Source organism: Streptopelia decaocto (assembly GCF_964273445.1).
Source record: "Streptopelia decaocto genome assembly, chromosome: 3".
Classification (NCBI taxonomy): domain Eukaryota; kingdom Metazoa; phylum Chordata; class Aves; order Columbiformes; family Columbidae; genus Streptopelia; species Streptopelia decaocto.
In genome coordinates this window covers 13615750-13634097 of record NC_138656.1, presented here as the reverse complement: position 1 = coordinate 13634097, position 18348 = coordinate 13615750, and the positions used below count along the sequence as shown (strand labels likewise).

Here is an 18348-nt window from a genome sequence, read left to right as displayed (position 1 = left end):
CTTGGATAAAATCACCAAGAGAAGGCCTGAGAAATGAATCCTTCTAGTCCTTCCCATAGAAAAATTGGGGATCTATAGCTCTGGGAATGGGCAAGATGGGAAATAACCCTGTAGCGCTGATGGCCCTCAGGCATGTGTGTCCCAGCCCTCCCTGGCAGAGTCACAAACTCCACTAAAGAACTAAGAAGTCAATAGAAATTTCAGGTGTAATACTCAAAAATGCCAGAAGATCATACTGTGTCTCAGTAAAGGAAGAAGAAAGAAACCATCTCAGGGTCACTTGGCTTGAAAGAGAAGAAGGTCTGAACACGGTGCCCTTCAGGCTCATTGTCAGAGGAGGTTTGGTGCTGGGAGGTGCTGGGGCAAAGGATGGCACAGACAAGAGGAGTTTCATTTTATGCATGTAACCACCATTTCTGTGAAGCAGACCTAACCAGATGAAAGAAGATCTGATCTGCTGCCTTTGATTTGGTGAGATGTAAACTGTGGTGGGGAAAAAAAGCTGGGGAAAGAGGCATGTGAGTTTGCGGCAGGGGATGCCCCCTTGAAACTGCTGTAACCCACAATCTCCCCACATAAGCAGTCAAGAGTAGGTGCCCCTAGCCAGGGCAATCCATCCAGGGCTTTCCCTGCTGCCAGCCAGGTGATGGTTTCCACAATGGGCAAATGTGGGCAAGCTGGCTCTGCTGTGACGTGAAAGTGTGTGTGTCTGACTCGCTGTGTGGCTTTCCTGTGCGGCACCTGAGGAGAACCATAATAGAGGGATGTTCCTCTGGAGTCAAGGGCTAAGTCTGTATCATTAGCAGAACCCAGTCTTGACCTTCATGCTGTTGCACAAAGACTTGGCCTAAGCCCAAACCCTCTCAGGAGGGAGAGGGAACAGGTCACTGCCACACTAGTGGGGTGCATTACACTACTGGCAGCAACCCTGAACAGGGCTGATTTTTGGTGTCAGCTCTGGACCTGCGCTGTCACTAGCATCGTGGGTGGGAAGCATGTGGGTCACAACCCACCACCTGCCTCGTTCACGTGAGGACTCCAGGGAGCGGATGGCAGGCACAGAAATCCTCAAACAACTCTGCCTTGAAGCAGGCTGTGTCATCCAGCCTTAACTTTTCTCCTTGCCCACAGGCAGACACTGGCCATGGGTCTTGTGGGTGGCAAAGCTGGACAGACAGCACCGGGTACCGTTGCAGCCCGGCTGCCTTCCAGTTGCTTCCAGCAAATAAACCACCTAACACCCTCTGTGAAATCTGTTTGGAAAAGCTCAGTTGGTTAAAATGTTGAAAGAGGGGAGAATGATGCGCAGATGCAACTCTTGCTTTAGTTTTATGGCCTTAAGAAACTATACTAAAACCATGTTTAAAAAAAGGAGCCTTTTCCAGGAAAAGTTTTCCAAAGGCTCAACTTGATTTCCTTTCCAGCATCATGAAAGCTGCTCTTTGATAAATACTGTGATTAAAAAACCCAATAGTCTTATTTTTTCTCCAATTTATTTTAATGTTATAAATTCAGTGGGGGAAGGGAGTGCTTAGAAATAAAAGTTTGTGTTTTCTCATATAAACATATTGTTCTTAGGAAGACACTTTCTCCTTTGACAAGGGTCTTTCTGTTGGAAAACTGTTGCTGAGCTTGCCCTGACAGCCCAGGGACAGTAAAACTTGTCAGCATGAGTGAGAAACTGAAGTGACCCAGCTGGAGTGGGATAATGCTCGTATTGACAGGGCAATTGTCCCTTTAACTCCACGGTGGTGGTGCCAAGCAATTTCCCCCGCTCCTTGTCCTCCAGCTCTGAGGCAGCTGCTGACTTGCAGCACATTTCTTTTCCTAGATGTCACCTTGTTTGTTTCCCTCCCTGCCCCCCTGCCTCTCTGGATTTCTAGGATGCTTCAACTCATTTCTGACTGTGGTATTGCTGATGTGGATGGGCTGGGCTGCATATTTATGAACTGATTCAAAGCCCACTGAAGGCAGGAGCAATTTGCTGATGATGTCAGTGGTCTCTGGAGCAGGCACTGTAACTACTTTTTTTTTTAATCCAGACCATCACAGTTAAAGAGTGTGAAGAAAAATCTGCCATGTTTTAAAAGTAAAGTGCTCAGGCCAAGTCCACTGCCTGCTGAGCACCCGAAACAAGGATCCTGCTTAAACCTGGAGCATCCAAAGCAGTGAGAGACACCAAATTGCTCACCTCTTGGGAAAACTGAGGCTGTCCTCTTTAAAAAAAAGATATTTCACTTGCTCTCTTTGGATTTTGTGTTTGAAACAAATGAAGAACTTTGTGAAGAGAAGGAATGAAAAAGAAAACCCCAATGAACTTCAGGTGAGCATCTCAGGAATCTGCAATACTTCCAGCCAGTCATGGAGCTCTGTACGGTCTGGCCATACCAGCATTGCCTGGGCCATGGAAGGAGAGCACAGATCATACCTCCAAGAGGGGGCAGGAATTACAGAAATTGCCACGTTTATCAAATGGGAGTTTTCCTGGGAGGAGGAAGGGTTGTAGGTTTTTTCTACTTTTTCAAATAATTTCAATATTCATAGAGGCAGTTGTCTAGTAGAGATGTTTCTGCACCATGCACAGTGCATGTAGGCTGGTGCATGCCATCAGAGACTGGGTTCAACACGGAAAATCGTGGACAACGTAGGTTGGATCAGCAAAACTCTCAAAAGGAGAGTTTTTATCAACAGACCCAAATTCTTGCTTTACAGGTGGATTAGAAGGGGTGTTTAAGCCATCAGCTGAACCTTATTTTCCATGTGGCTGTGGAAAATTGGACAGTAAGATCCCCCTAATGATAACCAGCTATTATCTGGAGGAGCTGATATCTGCCTGCTAGCAACAGGCGAGGTTAGATGAGAGGTGCAGCATGTTGGGATGGCTGAAGCTGGGATGACTCCCCAGCAGAGAGGTCCAGATCTAGTGCAGTGAAGGCTGCAGCTCTGCAGATGTGGATGGGGCATGAGGCTCCCACGTCAGCTCAGGATCTGACTCAATGACCATGTCATTATCCTGGAGGGTGGATGATGTGAAGTGATTCACCGTTGTCAACCATTGGCATTTGACGTGGTTGAATCAGGGCTGGTGGGCTTAAAAACTGCCAGATTGGTTAAATGTTGTTGGAAGAGATGTTGGGTCTTCTCCTTTGCCTGCTGGATTGTGGACCTCTGGTGGTCGGCTTGCATGCAATGCTCTTCCCAGCAAGCACAAGGCAAAGCCTGCTGGCAGCTTGTGTAACCAGAGGTCAGCTGAGTCTGTGAAGAGCTGACTTTTGCTGCTTCTCACAGATGACGCTGGGCCCATCTTTGCTTGAGAACCGGGTGCCTAAGGGAGGCTGGGGGCTCCCACACTCTGATGGGTGCAGGGTGAAGGGAGTGCTTGTGTCCTCTCCATGCCATGAGAAGCTGCTCCCCATTGGGTGACCCATTTATCCCACACCCTGGGTTTGAACTTTGTGAAGCTATGTAGAAATTCGCCACTTTTGTGGCTGCTCAGTTTTAGTTTGCTGCCTTTTGAAATCTTCAAATATCCTTGTAATTACAGGAGGCTCAAGGAGAGAAACACCAAATGCTCAGTCTTGTGACAAAGCCACTGACACCAGAGACATGCTGGGAGAGCAGGACCCAGTAGCAGTTAGTGAGTAAAAAAAATATATGTATAGGAAACTCCCAGTGTGGGGGCCAAGCTGCAAGTGAGGAACTGCCAGGAAAGGTGTGTGAGTGTTGGGGGCTATTTAATTGGGATGAATTAGAGAGTCATTGGAACTGGATCACTTATTTGACTTTCCTTGGGCTTCATCCAAAACCTGCTAAAAGCTAACATTATTTTCTTTTCCACTGACCTCCATGGGCTTTTGATCAGGATATGTGTGCCTACAGGGTTATCTCAATTTCCTGGAACTCGTTCACTGTTTGAATTTGCTAAGTATATTTGCTACCAGGCTGCTTTTTTCTTTAACTCTCACCGTTTGATTGCAAAAAGTTCCCGGCAGCTGCTGGTTACACAGGTAGTGTTGCTCTCTCAAAAATGGCCATGCATGTCCCTGGGTGTCCCCTTCTTTAGCTGGCCCCATGTAAACCTTAAAACACCACAATTTGGAGCAGGTAAAGAAGATCAGGAGTGTCAGACAGCATTAATATTTTTCTTCTATTTGTCTGCCTCAGACACTTCTGTGCAAATGCACAAACTCCCCAGAAGACGTGTTTGCTCTGAGTTTATTACCTGTCTATTCACTTGGTCATGGTCAGGCACAGCACCAACCAGAGCCGCCCCTGTGCTGCCTGAGCCTGATCCCTGCCTGTGGTTGTAAATGACCCTTGATCTCTGCATGAGCCTCGCTTCTTCCCACATAATGGGCAGCATTTCTCCTGGGGAGACAGGAATGCCAAAGCACAAAACTCCTTGTTCCTGAGCAGTGGCATAGGTAGGGCAGAACGTTTAACTGGCTGGATTAATGAATGTTGCTTCATCAATCCACTCAATTAATAAATGGGCACAGATAAATCAAATGTTCTGATTGGCTCAGCTAGGATTGATTTACCTCCTGTCACTTTATGTGTGCAGCTTGGAACTGTGGTTTTCAGCAGCAGCGCAGGCATGGAGACCTGTGTGTTGTCTGCTTTGACTGACAGCTTTTTGATCAGGTAAGGGTGAAAAGCCATTTTATGAACAACAAGGATCTGATTTTGCGCAGCCCTACCTTTTCTTATACTAATATTATACTAATAAATACAGAAACATTTCTAGTAAAAGCCCTGGCTGTAAGCGTTTAGCATCTTCTGAAGAACAGCATGGCCTGAGGAACCCAAAGTGAGGGTGTGGTTTGGAGAGCAGATGCTGGGGAGGAGCAGGGCTGAGGTGCTGCATTGCCTCTGTGTCCATCTCCTTGGAGCCCCAGCAGATAATGGAGAGCCATCAGTGGAGACAGTCCACCCCCTCCAGCTCCAAGGAGGCAGGTGGCTGAGCCACCTCCAACTTCTCAGCCAGGAAGGAGAGCAGGTGCTGATGGCTGAGCAAGGCTTTGATTATCTTGCCTGAATTGCTACCAAAGTGCATTTAATTCTAAAGCCTTTGGTCTGCTCTTTGGAACAAAGTGGTCTCAGTAATATCTACAGACTTGCAAAAAAGTGTGTATCCTGCTTTTCCACTTGAACTGGGGCAGGTTGACAGGTATCATTTTATAATGTATTAATGGAAATCTAACACTTACAGGAAAATGCCTATTTGTCTTTCTTCCAGGAGTCAAGATGGTCCTTTAATTTTGAGAATCAGATAGAAAAATCCCAGCTTTTAAAGCAGGTCCCTCTCGCCCTTAAGCAGTTCTGAGCTATCCAAGTAGACCTGTACTCCCATGTGAGGGACAACCCTTTTGCATACATTTATGTCCTGGAGAAGGTGTTTGAATGTGATGAAGTAGTATACAATGAAGAGCAGAGGTAGCTATGTAGACAAGCTTTACATAGTCGCTCTCAAGGTAAATATTTCCCTTGAGTATACAGAATCAAAGTACAGCTTGCGATATATATAAAGCTGAGGACAAGCCGCAGCTTTCCGGCAGCGAATGTGCTGGTTTTATTCCAGGTGACTGCCAGCCTCATCCTCTTCTGCAGTGCTGCTGGGACCTCTTGCAGTTCTAGCACAGGCGGCTGCTGTTGGGAAGCTCTGCTTGAAATTTGCTCTTTCAGCAGCAGACGTATATGTGAAATTACAGCTGCTATCGGAAAGTGTGTGTCTTCATGCTCTTTTCTAACTAAAATGGCTGGGAAGAGATCCCAGCATGACCCCCTGCCCATTGTTAAGTTTTAAGCACATGCTGCTGAGTAAGAAAGACCCCAAAATGTATTATTTGAAGAGATTCAGTGCAGGGGTTTTTTGAAGATAATCTTGGCATTTATGTCACATCTTAATGCTTGGGGTTTACAACATGTTGTTCTTTATAAGTGATTCCCACAGTTTAATTATGCTGTATGAAGAGAGTAATTAACTTTATGAGAGTCACTGCCCCTGGCAGTGGAAATGGGAACCACTTCTGCCAGCTGGGACGGATCAGTGCTGCATCTGTGTGCTGGGTGAGAGGTGGGAACACGCCAAAGGCCATTTGCCCATGGGACAGCTCTGCTGCATCAGAGCACTTCAAACTGACCAGTGTCACCATGACCTCATTCTCCAGCTTTCTCCTATTCAATCTCCTTTCGCTCTGGTTTTATTTTTGAAGGCCCTTGTCAAATACCAAATAACGCTGCCTCTTGCCAAGGTGATCACCAGCCAAAAGTCGTCTCTTAATGCGAACTGCAGGCAGCAGCTCTCTGCCAGGAGAGCAGACCTGAAGTGTGGGTGGCTGGGGTTGTGCTTCCCCTGCCAGAGCAGTTTCCGTGTCAGCACACCTGAAGGGTGAGATGATAGCACTGAGGTGTCAGGCCAGGCTGAAGTCACTGGTGTGTTAGGTGGTGCATGAATATCTTAAAATATGAGCAGGCGAGCCAGGAAAACAGGCAGGGGATGAGTGATGGTGCATCTAAGGGAAGAGATGTTTTGTAAGCAGCCCTTAGAGCTCCCTTTGGAGACACAAGGCAAAGCCTAGCAGGGCATTTTGAGGGTGGTAAAATACTGGCACAGGTTGTCCAGAGATGTGGTAGATGCCCCATCCCTAGAGACGTTCAAGGCCAGGCTGAACAGGGCTCTGAACAACCTGATCTGGTTGAAGATGTCCCTGCTCATTGCAGGGGGTTTGGACTAAATGACGTTTGTAGGTCCCTTCCAACCCAAACTATTCTATGATTCTATATTTTTAGGATTTTGGGGTGCCTCCCCCTGCTACCACAGGGCTGGCACAAGCAGTCACTCGTGTGTTAATTCAATACCGCTCTGTTGTCTTGGGGTCTGGGGACAAATGAGATACCTCTGGCAAACCTGGAACAGGAACATTTCTCCCACAGCTCCTAGCTCCTCCCTGCCTCCCACACCTGAAAACTTCCCCAAACCCCAAAATCAGCCATCATACTGTGCTGCTGCAGCAAGGTCTGGGTTTGCGTTGGTTGAAACCCCTCACCTGGCCGATATGTCAGCTTGGCACCTGGGTGTAACCATATACTTATTCAGAGAGGTCTTTTTTTTTTTCTTTTTTTTTTTTTTTTTTTCCTAATAGAAAAGTCCCTGTTCTACTAAGAGACTGCTGAGTACAAAGTGTTTTTTGCAGGCAGCAGGCACAGCATGTTCTCGGACAGTGGAGTGCAGGTACACAGCTCTGCACTAAGAAGAGTAATTCAGAGTTAGGATTTACCTTGGCATTATTCAGTGCCACCTCACCCACAGTTTTAACTTTTCCCCAAGCTTGAGGTTTCCTACTATATTTTTTGGAATGAAAGCTGCTTATTTTTTTTTCCCCTCTTTTTCTTTCTTTTTCCTTTTTCTCCTCTTCTTCTACTCCAGATCTGGTTCACTGGTCCTGTTACACAGTCAGTATGTTCAGAGCACTCCCTTTACACTGGTTCAGCTTTGCTGGGTAAATAACCATCCCTAGGTGTGTCTGGTTTCAAGACCTTCTGACACATTTCAGTGATGATGTGGCAGCTCCCAGGATGTTCAAAGCAAGGTTTTTCCAGCAGAGACAAAGAGGTGCTGCTGCCTCTTTGCAAACCCTCCCTCACAATAGCGGGTGCATGTTGGATGCTTGTGCCCAACAAGAGAAATTCATCCTAAGGAGTGTGTGGAGGGGAAGGAGCTTCACGTGACACTGAAGTAAAGAGATTTAACAAAATACAGACAGAGGGATTGTCTACTTTTTGCTAGTGCACAGAAGCAGAGGAATAAGCAATGGTGTGGAAGTATTGTAAGCTCAGGTGGTGTTGAGCTGAAAGGGTGAAGGTTTCTCTCCACTCAAGCAGACTAGAGGGCTGACAGGGGCAGAAAGGCTGGTCCCATGGAGGACCTCTCCCAGGCATGCCCAGCCTCAGGTACTACCCAATTTCTGCATCCACAGTGTGCCTGCACACCCGCCTGTCCTGCCCAGGCTGCCCTGGACTATGAGGGGTCCAACCATGGCGCCTTCTGCACCGTGGGAGCTGATGGAGCACTCGTGTTCTGTGCTGGAGGAGAGGCTCCTGGGCCACCTGCCTCCCCTGGTCTTTCCTCCAACACCGGCATCCACTGACTTCCCATCTCCCCCCCACTGCTGGCTCACAGATCAGTTCCACACTCCATGGTTGTCACTTTAGAGTCTGTGGGCTGGAGAAACATGGAAAGAGGAGAAAATAAACAGAAAAAAAAATACAAGGTATTTTTTTCCCATAGAAAGCCCCTTAAAATTTGTGAGGGTGGGGGGAAAAGGGAATTCCATATCCAGAACAGGAATTTTTCTACTCCAGAAAAATATGCCACTTATTGGGTGTATTTTTCTTATATGAGTGTGGAACGTGAATTTTTGGGAGGAACCCCTGTGTATTGTATTGAAAGACATGAATGGTGGGACGATGCCATGCTCGCTGGGGAGTCAGCACGTTCAGCTAGGACCTGGGAGATATTACCAACCAGGACAGACCTAGTAGAAGTTGCATCCTCTCTCTGCCTGCATTTCTCCTCCTGAAAACTGGGGTTGATGGTACTGCCTTTGTACTCAAAGTGTGTTGCAGTGGTTTGCTGTGACATACTGGAAACTGCCATTAGTAGCGTGCCCATAAAGACATGACACAAAGCCACAGGGAGATGTTTTTCCCTGTGGGGTTGTGCTCCAGTGCCACCAAGCAGCCCAAGAGGATGACTCTAGAAAGGGTCCATTTGCTTTTCCTGCTTCTTATGACCAAGCAGACCCAAAGTGAGCGAGACTCATTAATGATAATTGCTGTGTGTTGGAGTGATGCAACCAATATAAATAAATACATAAAACCAAATTGTCTGTCTGGAGGCGAGTGCCTGGATGAAAGGCATTATTTCTGTCTGCAGCTTTGATTGAACCATGAAGCACAAGAAACCCCTTCAGGACTTAGCTTTCCCTTCCTGGCTCTTGTGCCAAGATTTTGCTGTCCCTCCAGGTACATCCAAATCTCCAGCTGTGGACACCATACACACTTTCTCCCCATTGGTTCCTGGCAAAACCAGCACAGAAATAAGAGGAGTTGGCGTGGCAGGGTGATGGCTGCTGTGCTTTGAGTTCCCTCTTCCCTTTGACCTTCTGAGGTACATCTGTCTTGTGGCCCTCAGGCTTTGCTGTGCCGCTCTTGCTGGGTGGGAAACCAGGCCATCCCTGCTGCTCTTCCCATGCAATGTTCAGACCTGTCCCCAACTGCTTGTCCTGGCTTTCACATAACCAAAGTACTCGTGGCCTCTTTGGTACCTCTCCTGTTTGCGTCGGTATCTTTGAAGCCTACAGCCACTTGCTGGATTGGTTGGAGGTTAGCTGCTGATGGGAAGTAGATCACGTAAGCCCAGTTTTGTCTTTACGGCAGTGTGTGTACTCCTGCAGAGTGTCTATGCCTGCAATGTCTTGGTGTCACAAGCCAGAGAGTCACCCTTCTGACTCAGTCCCCAACTGGTGTTGCCATCTGCACGCAATACCAGTATGGACACACTCTCATGTGTACAGCTGAAGACGTGGACTTCTTTCCTGTGCTTTATTCCAGTTGCACCAGGCAAAAGGTACTTGCAGACAGCAAATGCCTCTGTTCTCCCCAAAGGCTGCTTCAACCAGGGGAGCAAAGGTGTTGTACCCATTTCACATCTGAGATATGGTTACAACAAGCAGAGAAGGTTTGTGAATGTGGGAGAGCTTAAACCAGAGAAGCCTGTCCTCAGAAGAAGCATGTTTCTTTTAAGCCAGGAGTACTTTGTGGCTTTTTATTTAACCCTGTAAGTGCATTTATATCGTCTTGTGCTCTGTAGTGGTAGCATCCCTAAAATACCTGAAATTCTCCATCTGGGGCCATGCCCTGGGATTTCTCAAACCTCAGAGCTGTGCTTGTTACTGGCATGTTAGAAGGTCCTTCCTGGGCTGCTTTCAGCTGGATTAAAATTTCCATATGTTGAGTCAGGCAATGAGCATGAACCCTGCTAAGGTTATACATGGAAAGCAACAAGAGTTCCCTTGATATTACCAGCAATTGCCCCATTGCAATCTGTTGGCAGTGGAGCAAGACAGACTGCACGTCCCTGAATTACTGCAATGCATCTAGTAATATTTTGTAAGTTCTGAAGAAGTTTCTTGTTAAATTCCAGCTCCTGGAGTCATGCCAGTTTGTGTCCAGCCAAACTTTCAAGACAGGCATAAAATTATCTGGACCTGAAGCCAGTTTGGGGATGGGAAGAGAGGGTCTCTCCTGCATCCAACATGGATGAAGAAAGTCTGGAGAAAATAGCTCCTTATGCTTTTCTCCTTGCCCAGATGGGAATGCCCTTTCTTTTGAGCTGTATATAGCCCTGCTCCTGCTGACTGGGCACTGGTCAGAGAGATTAGGTAATTTCCTTGCCTTCTTCTCTGGAAGGTGTTTTGATTAGCATAACCATTGTGTTCCCAAATTAACTTGTGTTCCTGGCTTTGCCCTTAGGCTGGTTTTTCATGTTACAAGCCTGCTCTGGCACAGTAATACAGCTTTCCACTCACTGCAGCATCACAGAGCGCAGCTTACATCGGGATGGATCCAGCTATGGTCAGTCTGCATGCTGCCCTTCCTGAGGCTGATGCTGAGACTATAGAGAGCTGGTCTTGCAGCCCTGCAGTTCTCCAGTGTTTGCCATGGCTGTGTGGAAACTTTCAAACAGCCCAAGCTTTGATGCGAGGCTTGGGGGACCATGGCATGTGCTGGACCAAGACCAGGAGCAGCCAGGAATGTGGTGCATCAAGAGATGCCATTGCATCCCTGCCATCACAGCAAAGGGAACATTAACTTCTGGTACAGGCTAAGGTATCTCAAGCCATCCAAGCCTGTCTACCACATCCCTATGCCAGTTGCTCACCTGGCTCCTGAGTGCCATGAAGATCAGGAACTTCTTGCAGAGTGGGTTTGGTCAGGCATGCAACTGACAGGCTGAACTTACTGATTGGCACATCTCTTTGGTGTCAAACCTTATCCCTGGAAGATGTGTCTGGAGGTCCAAAATCAGCTGGTTAACACTCAGTCACTGCTGGCTGAGCCAGAGGAGGTGATATAGCTTCATAACCGTCTCTCTGTGGAGATAAGTCTGTTTAAGTAAATTCTCCGACAGAGCAGGTTTAAGTTCTGCTTAAAACATCTTCAAAGAGGGATGGAGGAACTGGTGAACCACACCGATATTTGACCTTGCCTGCTGCAAAGTGCATGTCATAATGCCTTGAAATGGCCTGGAGCAATCTTCCACCAGATTTCACATGGACTTAGACAGTGGGAGACTGGTTATGGCCAGGAGGGGAGAAGAAAGTATGCCACAAGAATGTGATGTTCTTGATGAGGCCAGCAGGAAAGTAGCTGGGGAGGAAAGAATTTACCTTTTCAAAACCTTCATCGGCTAACTTAACTCTTTGCTCCTCATCAATGCCATCTACTTCTGTCATAGTTTGATCATCAGTGGACCCAAAGACAAAGTCATTGAATTTTGGCTTCTGGTTGCCATTTCTGCCATTTCTGGAGTGGCTAGAAAGGGGAGGGAAAGAATAAGATAAAGTACAGACATGCTCCTTGTTACTAGGTGGAGGTGTTAGTACAAGAGCAGGGGCTGACCAGCAGCTACTGGCTCGTGCAGCTGAGGACTCCTCCACTGAGGACAGTCATGCTGTGATATTCTTTCCACAAACGTTTGCTCTCTGGCAGCTCTGTTTAGGGGCTCTGTGCTCACACTCCCCATGCGCACAAGGAGCATAAGGCCCCACCAGGAGCCACGTTTTACATGTTGAAACCCTGTGGTTTGGTACCCACGTGTTTCCCTACCAGCACAGACTCAACCCTTTGCTGTTCCCTAGCACGCTTCCCATCATGTTCTCTCTTGACCTTCATTTTGGCAAGGTGAATAGCTAAACTCTTTGTTTCCTTTGTAACTCCTAGTCTTTATTTCCTAATGGCCCCTGGGCCCTACCTATCAGCTGTTCCTGGAGGGATTAGGTTCCTCCTTTGAAAATGAGCAACTAGAACTGCAGCCACCATCCAGGAGAGGTCCAAGGACAATGCCACCAGGAGTCTGGAGTGATTTCTGGTATGGCAGGTTTCCCTCTTGTGCCCTGAACACCCCCACCTGAGCACACTCATGTCCTCTCCCGCAGCCCTCTCTTTCCTGCACAGGGATTCCCCTGGGCTTCACTGTGTCTCCAGGTACACAGTCTTGCCCTTGGCACTGCTGAATTTCATCTTGCCCTCAAGGTATAACTGCTTCGCTCACAAGATATCCACTCCTTCTTTGACTTTGGAGAAAGACGGCCATTCCCAAGTCCTGCATGAAAACCCAGCTGACCAAGAGCAATTCTTCTCCCATATAACTGTGACTCCTATTTTAGAGGGAAAGAGCTTGGCCCAAACTTGGTTTGCAAGTCATATGACATTACTGCCAACTACTGTGGCCTCATCTCCAAAGTTCATGTGTGCCACATCAGCACTTTGCTCCAGCCCATGAGAGATCCTCAAAGTAGGAGCCACCTGGGGAACCTGGCTTCCACCAAAACCCATCCTTGACTCTGGGGTGGCTCTGTCCTTGAACAACCCGATGCCCATCTTCAGCAGCTGTGCAATTAAGTGGTATGTTTTCTAATACAAACCTCACCTGTGCCACCACAGAAACATGGGTGAGGAGGGAGAGGAACATCCCAGAAGCTCTTGCTGCAACATCCCTGTGGTCACATCATGGCCCTGCACCATGCTCCACTGCAGCATCCAGTTTCCATCGCTGGAGCAGAGCCGCTGTTTATTAAACCCAGACCAGGGAGAGCTTGGCAAGACATATGGGCTGGGAGGGACAGCCAGGGAGCTGAGGGGAGGCCAGATGTACTGATCCCTGCTTTTATAAAAAAGGAGAGCCTGCTTCCAGGCTCTGAAGGGATCAAGTGTGGATGTGGGGCCGCTTGGAGGATCAGCCCAGCTGGTGTGCAACACAACATCATGTCCATAGTGCAGGCAAGCCTGAAGCAAAGAACTGCTCTGCTCTAACTCCTCCCAGCTTTTGTGGTGTGTTTCTGTAGCAGTCCCACAGTGGGAACAAGGGTGGCAGGGAGCTCCCCACCTCCCCAAGGGCTCAGGATTGAAATAACCACTGAGCGCAGGCAGAGCTGGCCCTTGAGCTGTAAGAAAACACAAATCATGCCTGTCTGCATGTTCAGCTGCAGCCTGGACATGGATTGCATGGGGCGAGGCACTTGGTCACAGTCCTGGCTGGCTCCCTAGATAGGCTTTCATGGCCGTCTGCATGATTGTGCCTGGATCTTCAGAAGGAAGGAGGAGGGCTGCGAGGGACCTCAGGGAGTCCTGCAGACTGTCCCCCTGCCTTGTGGCAGGGTTTGTTTCACAACTGCTGTGCAGAGCTAAAAATACCTCGGCGATGGTCATGAATTTAGGATAACTAATACATCCAGTGGAAAGATTTGGAGCCGTTCCAGGGCTAAACAACAGCTTCTTCACCATCAGCCAAAGACTTGTGGATGCAAAAATAACTAGGAACTGAAAAACTTTACCTGGAGCAAGGGATTTTCAAACTGAACCCAAGAAAAACTTTATAGCGGTGAAGACGACCGTGGATAATCGCCACCACTTTGGTTGTTTTAACAACAGGGTACACAGACCTCTGGATTTGGGCTGGATGCTGCCTCTGGGCAGGAGTTGGGAAAATTAGTAGTTAGGGAGAACTCCTTCAATGTGGGGTGAAAGCAAATTATACTGATAATATAGGAGCTGGGTCTGTTCAATCTGGAGAAGGGAAGGCTGAGAGGGGACCTTATTTCTGCTTATAAATGTCTCAAGGGCGGGTGTCAAGAGGATGGGACCAGACTTTTCTCAGTGGTGCCCACCGATAGGATGAGGGGCAATGGGCACAGACTCATGCATAGGAGGTTCCATCTAAACATGAGGAGAAACTTCTTTACTTTGAGGGTGTCAGAGCACTGGAACAGGCTGCCCAGAGGGGTTGTGGATTCTCCTTCTCTGGAGACATTCAAAACCTGCCTGGACACATTCCTGTTCAATAAGCTCTGGTGAACCTGTTTTAGCAGGTGGGTTGGACTAGATGATCTCCAGAGGTCCCTTCCAACCCCATCCATTCTGTGATTCTGTGACCCCATGGCCTGGATCAGCAGTACAGTGCAAGAATCAGAAGAAAACACCATGGTGGGAGGTATAGGCTTGATGTCCTAAAAACATATGGGGAAGAACGAAGAACAGACCAACTGGTGACTGTGGGTGGTGGGAGGAGTGCTGTGGGGTGAACCAGCTGTGAACCACATAGGTATCAGTGAGCAGAAGGCAAGCAAGGGTTTTGAACATCTGCCTGCAGACCCGAAACACAGCTGGGGAGGGAGCTGTTCTCTGAGCACATCCACGCCATGGTGCCAGAGGACACCCATATTCACATCCCAGCTTTGTCTGCTCCAGGTTTCACTCCTTGACATACATTTCCCCTCACACGCATGTATCACTCTGCCCTTGTTGTTCCACACTGAAGCAGACAATCAATTATTCATTTGGCTGGAGACAGCAAGAGTGAGCCCACATCCCCATTGCTTGGGTGCCTGGCTGGGGCAGTGCATGCTCGTCCCTGCCCAGGTGAATAATGAAGTACTCAGGGCAAATGGCAAAAGCTTCGCTAAGACCACTCAAGAGAGCCCAGCCCCATATCTCTCAGGCATGGGGTTACTCCCCGGCTCGCAGCAAGGTGAGTGGCTGGGCAGGGTGACCTCCAGCTGGGGAAACAGGGACCTGTGGGGCTTGGGACACCAGTGCTGTCTGGACCCATCTCTGGTTCTGAGCATTTCAGTGTGAGAAGGTCCTTGGCAGGTTTAACCAGCTGATGCTCATGGGAGAACTGTGGACTGGACACCAACCATTGTGCTTTTGCCTGAAGGGCTGAACATGGAGTCATTCTCTGCCTACAGCTGCCCTTTGCATTTGTGGGTCTTGTCAGTCCAGGTCTTGCCTGTGGTGGAGAGACTTGCTCTGCCTGGTTTGCCTGCAGTGTGTAAAAACCCCAAAAAACTCTCCACATTCTCATGACTGCTGAGAATAGAAATGTTTGTGCCTATTTCAGTTCTCTCTGCAGAAACCATATTATCATAACTAGTCAAAATGTTTCTCCATTAGCATATTTTTTCTCTTCTTCCATGACATCAGCCTGCATGAAACAGTCACTTATTCTCCTTGCTGTTGTGTTGAGATGTACCAGGCTGTGGGCAGGACCTGCTTGCTGCCTGTCCCCAGCCCGGCCTCAATAGCATGGCTTGTTCTCTGTGCAAGGGGCAACGATGCAGTAGCAACTGATGTAAACCCCAGAGAGGCTGCTGAGAGCAGCCCTGATTGCCACCCAGTGAAAAGATCTGGTCACTGAAATGTAATAACAAGCATCTACTACAGGCTGCAAGGAGAGAGATGGCAGGAGGCTGGAATATCCAGACAGCCTGCCCTGTGATGTCAAATTATCACTCCTTCTCCACCATTTTCATAGCAAATTAATTTCTTACTCCACAGTCAGTGCCTAGCAAGTGTAGAAGCTGAAGTGTGCACCACAACATGGCCGGGGTGGAGCAGGAAACAGAGAGAGATGACTTTGAGCTGGTCTGCAGATGTGGAGGCATATTCCTACCCAAACCTAGACCTTTTGCGCGATTTTGGGTGAAAAGTGTAGACAGCGCAATCTCTGAATTACCAAGTAGGCAGCAAACCTCTGTTATATCAGTTTATGGCTCCTGCTTGGTTGGGTGTCTAGGTGCTGGGTTGGTTTTGGAGGCACATTCCTGGGGAGGTGGGCCTTTGGTCAGAGAGGGCTCTCATGTTCTTATGGCACTGACTGGACGCATACAGCATCTCCCAGAGATCCCTGGCTCTTGTCCAACAGTTTAGCCTAACAGTGAGTCCCTTCCTATGTGAAGGGAGTCCCTTTCAACCCTTCCCTTTTCATCTCCAAGGTACTAAGGCATCCAAATCACTTCTAGACAGCTAACTCCCTCTGGTGCAAACAGGTGCTTGAGTAATACACTTCCAATGTCTTCTGTCCCACCACAGGCCATGGCCAATCCAGAAGGCACACAGAGGGTGTGTCCGCAGATGACAGTCACCATGCTGGGTGGCACCAGCCATCACGGGCAGCTCTGGGCATGGGTTTGCCCTGGCCCTGGGACCCACAAGATGATGGATGACGAACCAGACCCAGCACAGTTTAACCACACAACATCTGAAGGCCCTGAAGAAAGGCTCCCGCTGAGGTCAGGTATCTTTAGGGTTTGGCCTGCTTTGTGGCACCCCCACCCAGCACTTGAGGAGGGTCTAGAGCATGAACCAGCAACCCCACCCCTTGCAGGGACCAAGTCAGGTTTCCCACCCATCCTCTCCTAGCCGTGCTTTAGGGCTGGAGCTGACACAGCCACAGCCGGCACAGATCAATTCAACGCGCCAGCACCGCTGGGGCAAAGGTCTGCCAGGCTTCCCCAGCCCGGGGCGCTCGGTACCGACCCTCCAGTCCGCCTCCCCGGCTGGCAACTGCGCGCTCTGCCGCTGCCCAAGCCCGGCCCAGCCCCGGGCACCGCTCCGCGGCGGAGGAAGGAGCCCTCCGCCCGCGGGGTGACCCGGGGACTACATGCCCTACAGTGCCGGGGCGGTGCGTCCCGTCCCGTCCCGCCCCGCCGCTCTGAGTGGGCCCCGCGGCGCAGCGCGGAGCGGCGGGGCGGGCCGGGGCGGGCCGGCCGAGCCCCGGCGAGACAGCGGCGGAAAGTGCCACGACTCCACACGGCCGCGGCGGCGAGGAGGGACCGTGACCCGACTCGGGTGGGTAGGAGGCGGCGGTCGCCCTCCCTTCTCCCGTTTCCCTGCCCTTTCCACGCTGGAGCGTCGCCCTGTGGGGACCCCCCCCCCCGCTGCCCCCCACTGCGAGGGGCGCCCCCGACCTGGCGCTCCCCCCCCGGCTGTCAGCAGACGTGGAGCGGGGTGGGGACACCCACACGTCGCCGCCGCCTCGCCGCGCCGCTCACACGCACGGGAGGGTGTCCCGCGTGGAACCGGGGAAGGACGGGGCGGGGGGATGGGATCCCGGGTTTGGGGACTGGCCACGTTTGCGGGGGGGGTCCTGGCGGATGAATGGCCCGCGGCGAGGGCGGTGCGGAATGGCGGCGCGTGCGGCCGGCCGGGCCGGGGAGGGGCCGCGCCGCCCCCGCCCCATCACCCGCAGCGCTCGGACCGACTCCCTTGCCCGAGCGCCGACCTGATGAAATTCATTAATCTGATTAAGCGCGGTTACAGAAGGTCGCAGCTCTCAGGCTGTTGTTCTTTTTTTTGTTGTTGTTTTTTTTTATTTTATTTTTTTATTATTTAATTTTTATTTTTATTTTTATTTGGTTTGTTTTGTTGTTTGTTTGTTGTTGGTTTTTTTTTTGTTTTTTCCTTAATTAAGTACCCTAAAAATCCCTCCCAGCCTGGGGACACCCCTAGTAGCGCGGGGTCCAGCAGTGCACAAAGCATTTGGAGAGAGGTTGCGACCCCATAAGCGGAGACCCTCCGACCCCGGAATCTTTCCAAACTGGATGTTGCCAGCTTTCCCGTGGGTTTGCTGGCGGACACCCCACTTCTCATACCGCTGGCGAAGGGCACGTGGAACCTCCCCACCTGAAATGTCAGATTTCCTCTTTACAGAAGCGATGGCAGTGGCCTCCCCTTGCCCGCGTCGCCGGGAAATGGCTGGAAGGAGTTAGCAAGGCAGGTGCTACCTGGGATGTGAACCCCGAGCAGAAGCTGATAAGGGCCAGTGGTGAAACGGTGCCTGGGGCTGAGGAGGGGAGAGAAAATTTGTAATAGCTGCTGCAGAAGTTAGTCAAGCTGCATCTCTGTTACGGTGCTATTGTGTTCTTCTCGTGTGTATATATGTTTTTTTTCTGCCCTCCCCTTTTTTTTAATTTTCTCTCCGAGGCTTAGGAAGGGAGCTGGCAGCACTGCCCAGGGCCCTGGCTGCTGCCGCCACACTGCGAGAGCTAATGGAGTGCTAAGACACGTTCAGTTAAGTCAAGCTGTAACTGTTGACAGTCGGTGCGACGGCTGAGCTGGAGTTGCTGTAAAGAGTAACACATGCTGCCAGAAGGCTGGAAATGCACAGTCACACAGAAAATGTTTTTAAGCAGAGGCTGCAGGGGACACAGGCAGGGTCTGCTCATGGCGTACGGGCTTTTCTCATTTGTTTTTAATTTTTGTCCCTGTTGCAACAGGATGGAG

At 49.7% G+C, this 18348-nt stretch overlaps 1 protein-coding gene across 5 annotated transcripts in view; it reads left to right on the top strand.

The window, feature by feature from the left end:
* The window catches only part of RRBP1 (ribosome binding protein 1), a 73623-nt gene that overhangs the window by 18454 nt on the left and 36821 nt on the right, over positions 1-18348 (top strand). For 2 of the 5 annotated variants that reach the window (XM_082048258.1, XM_082048262.1), the window contains exon 1: positions 16785-16914. The exons of 1 other annotated variant lie outside the window; for it this stretch is intronic. The gene's annotated coding sequence lies outside the window, so the exon portion shown is untranslated. Of the gene's footprint in view, positions 1-2084; positions 2324-16784; positions 16915-17565; positions 17839-18348 lie in introns of those variants that run through there. 2 more of the 5 variants (XM_082048260.1, XM_082048259.1) reach the window with 2 other exon arrangements.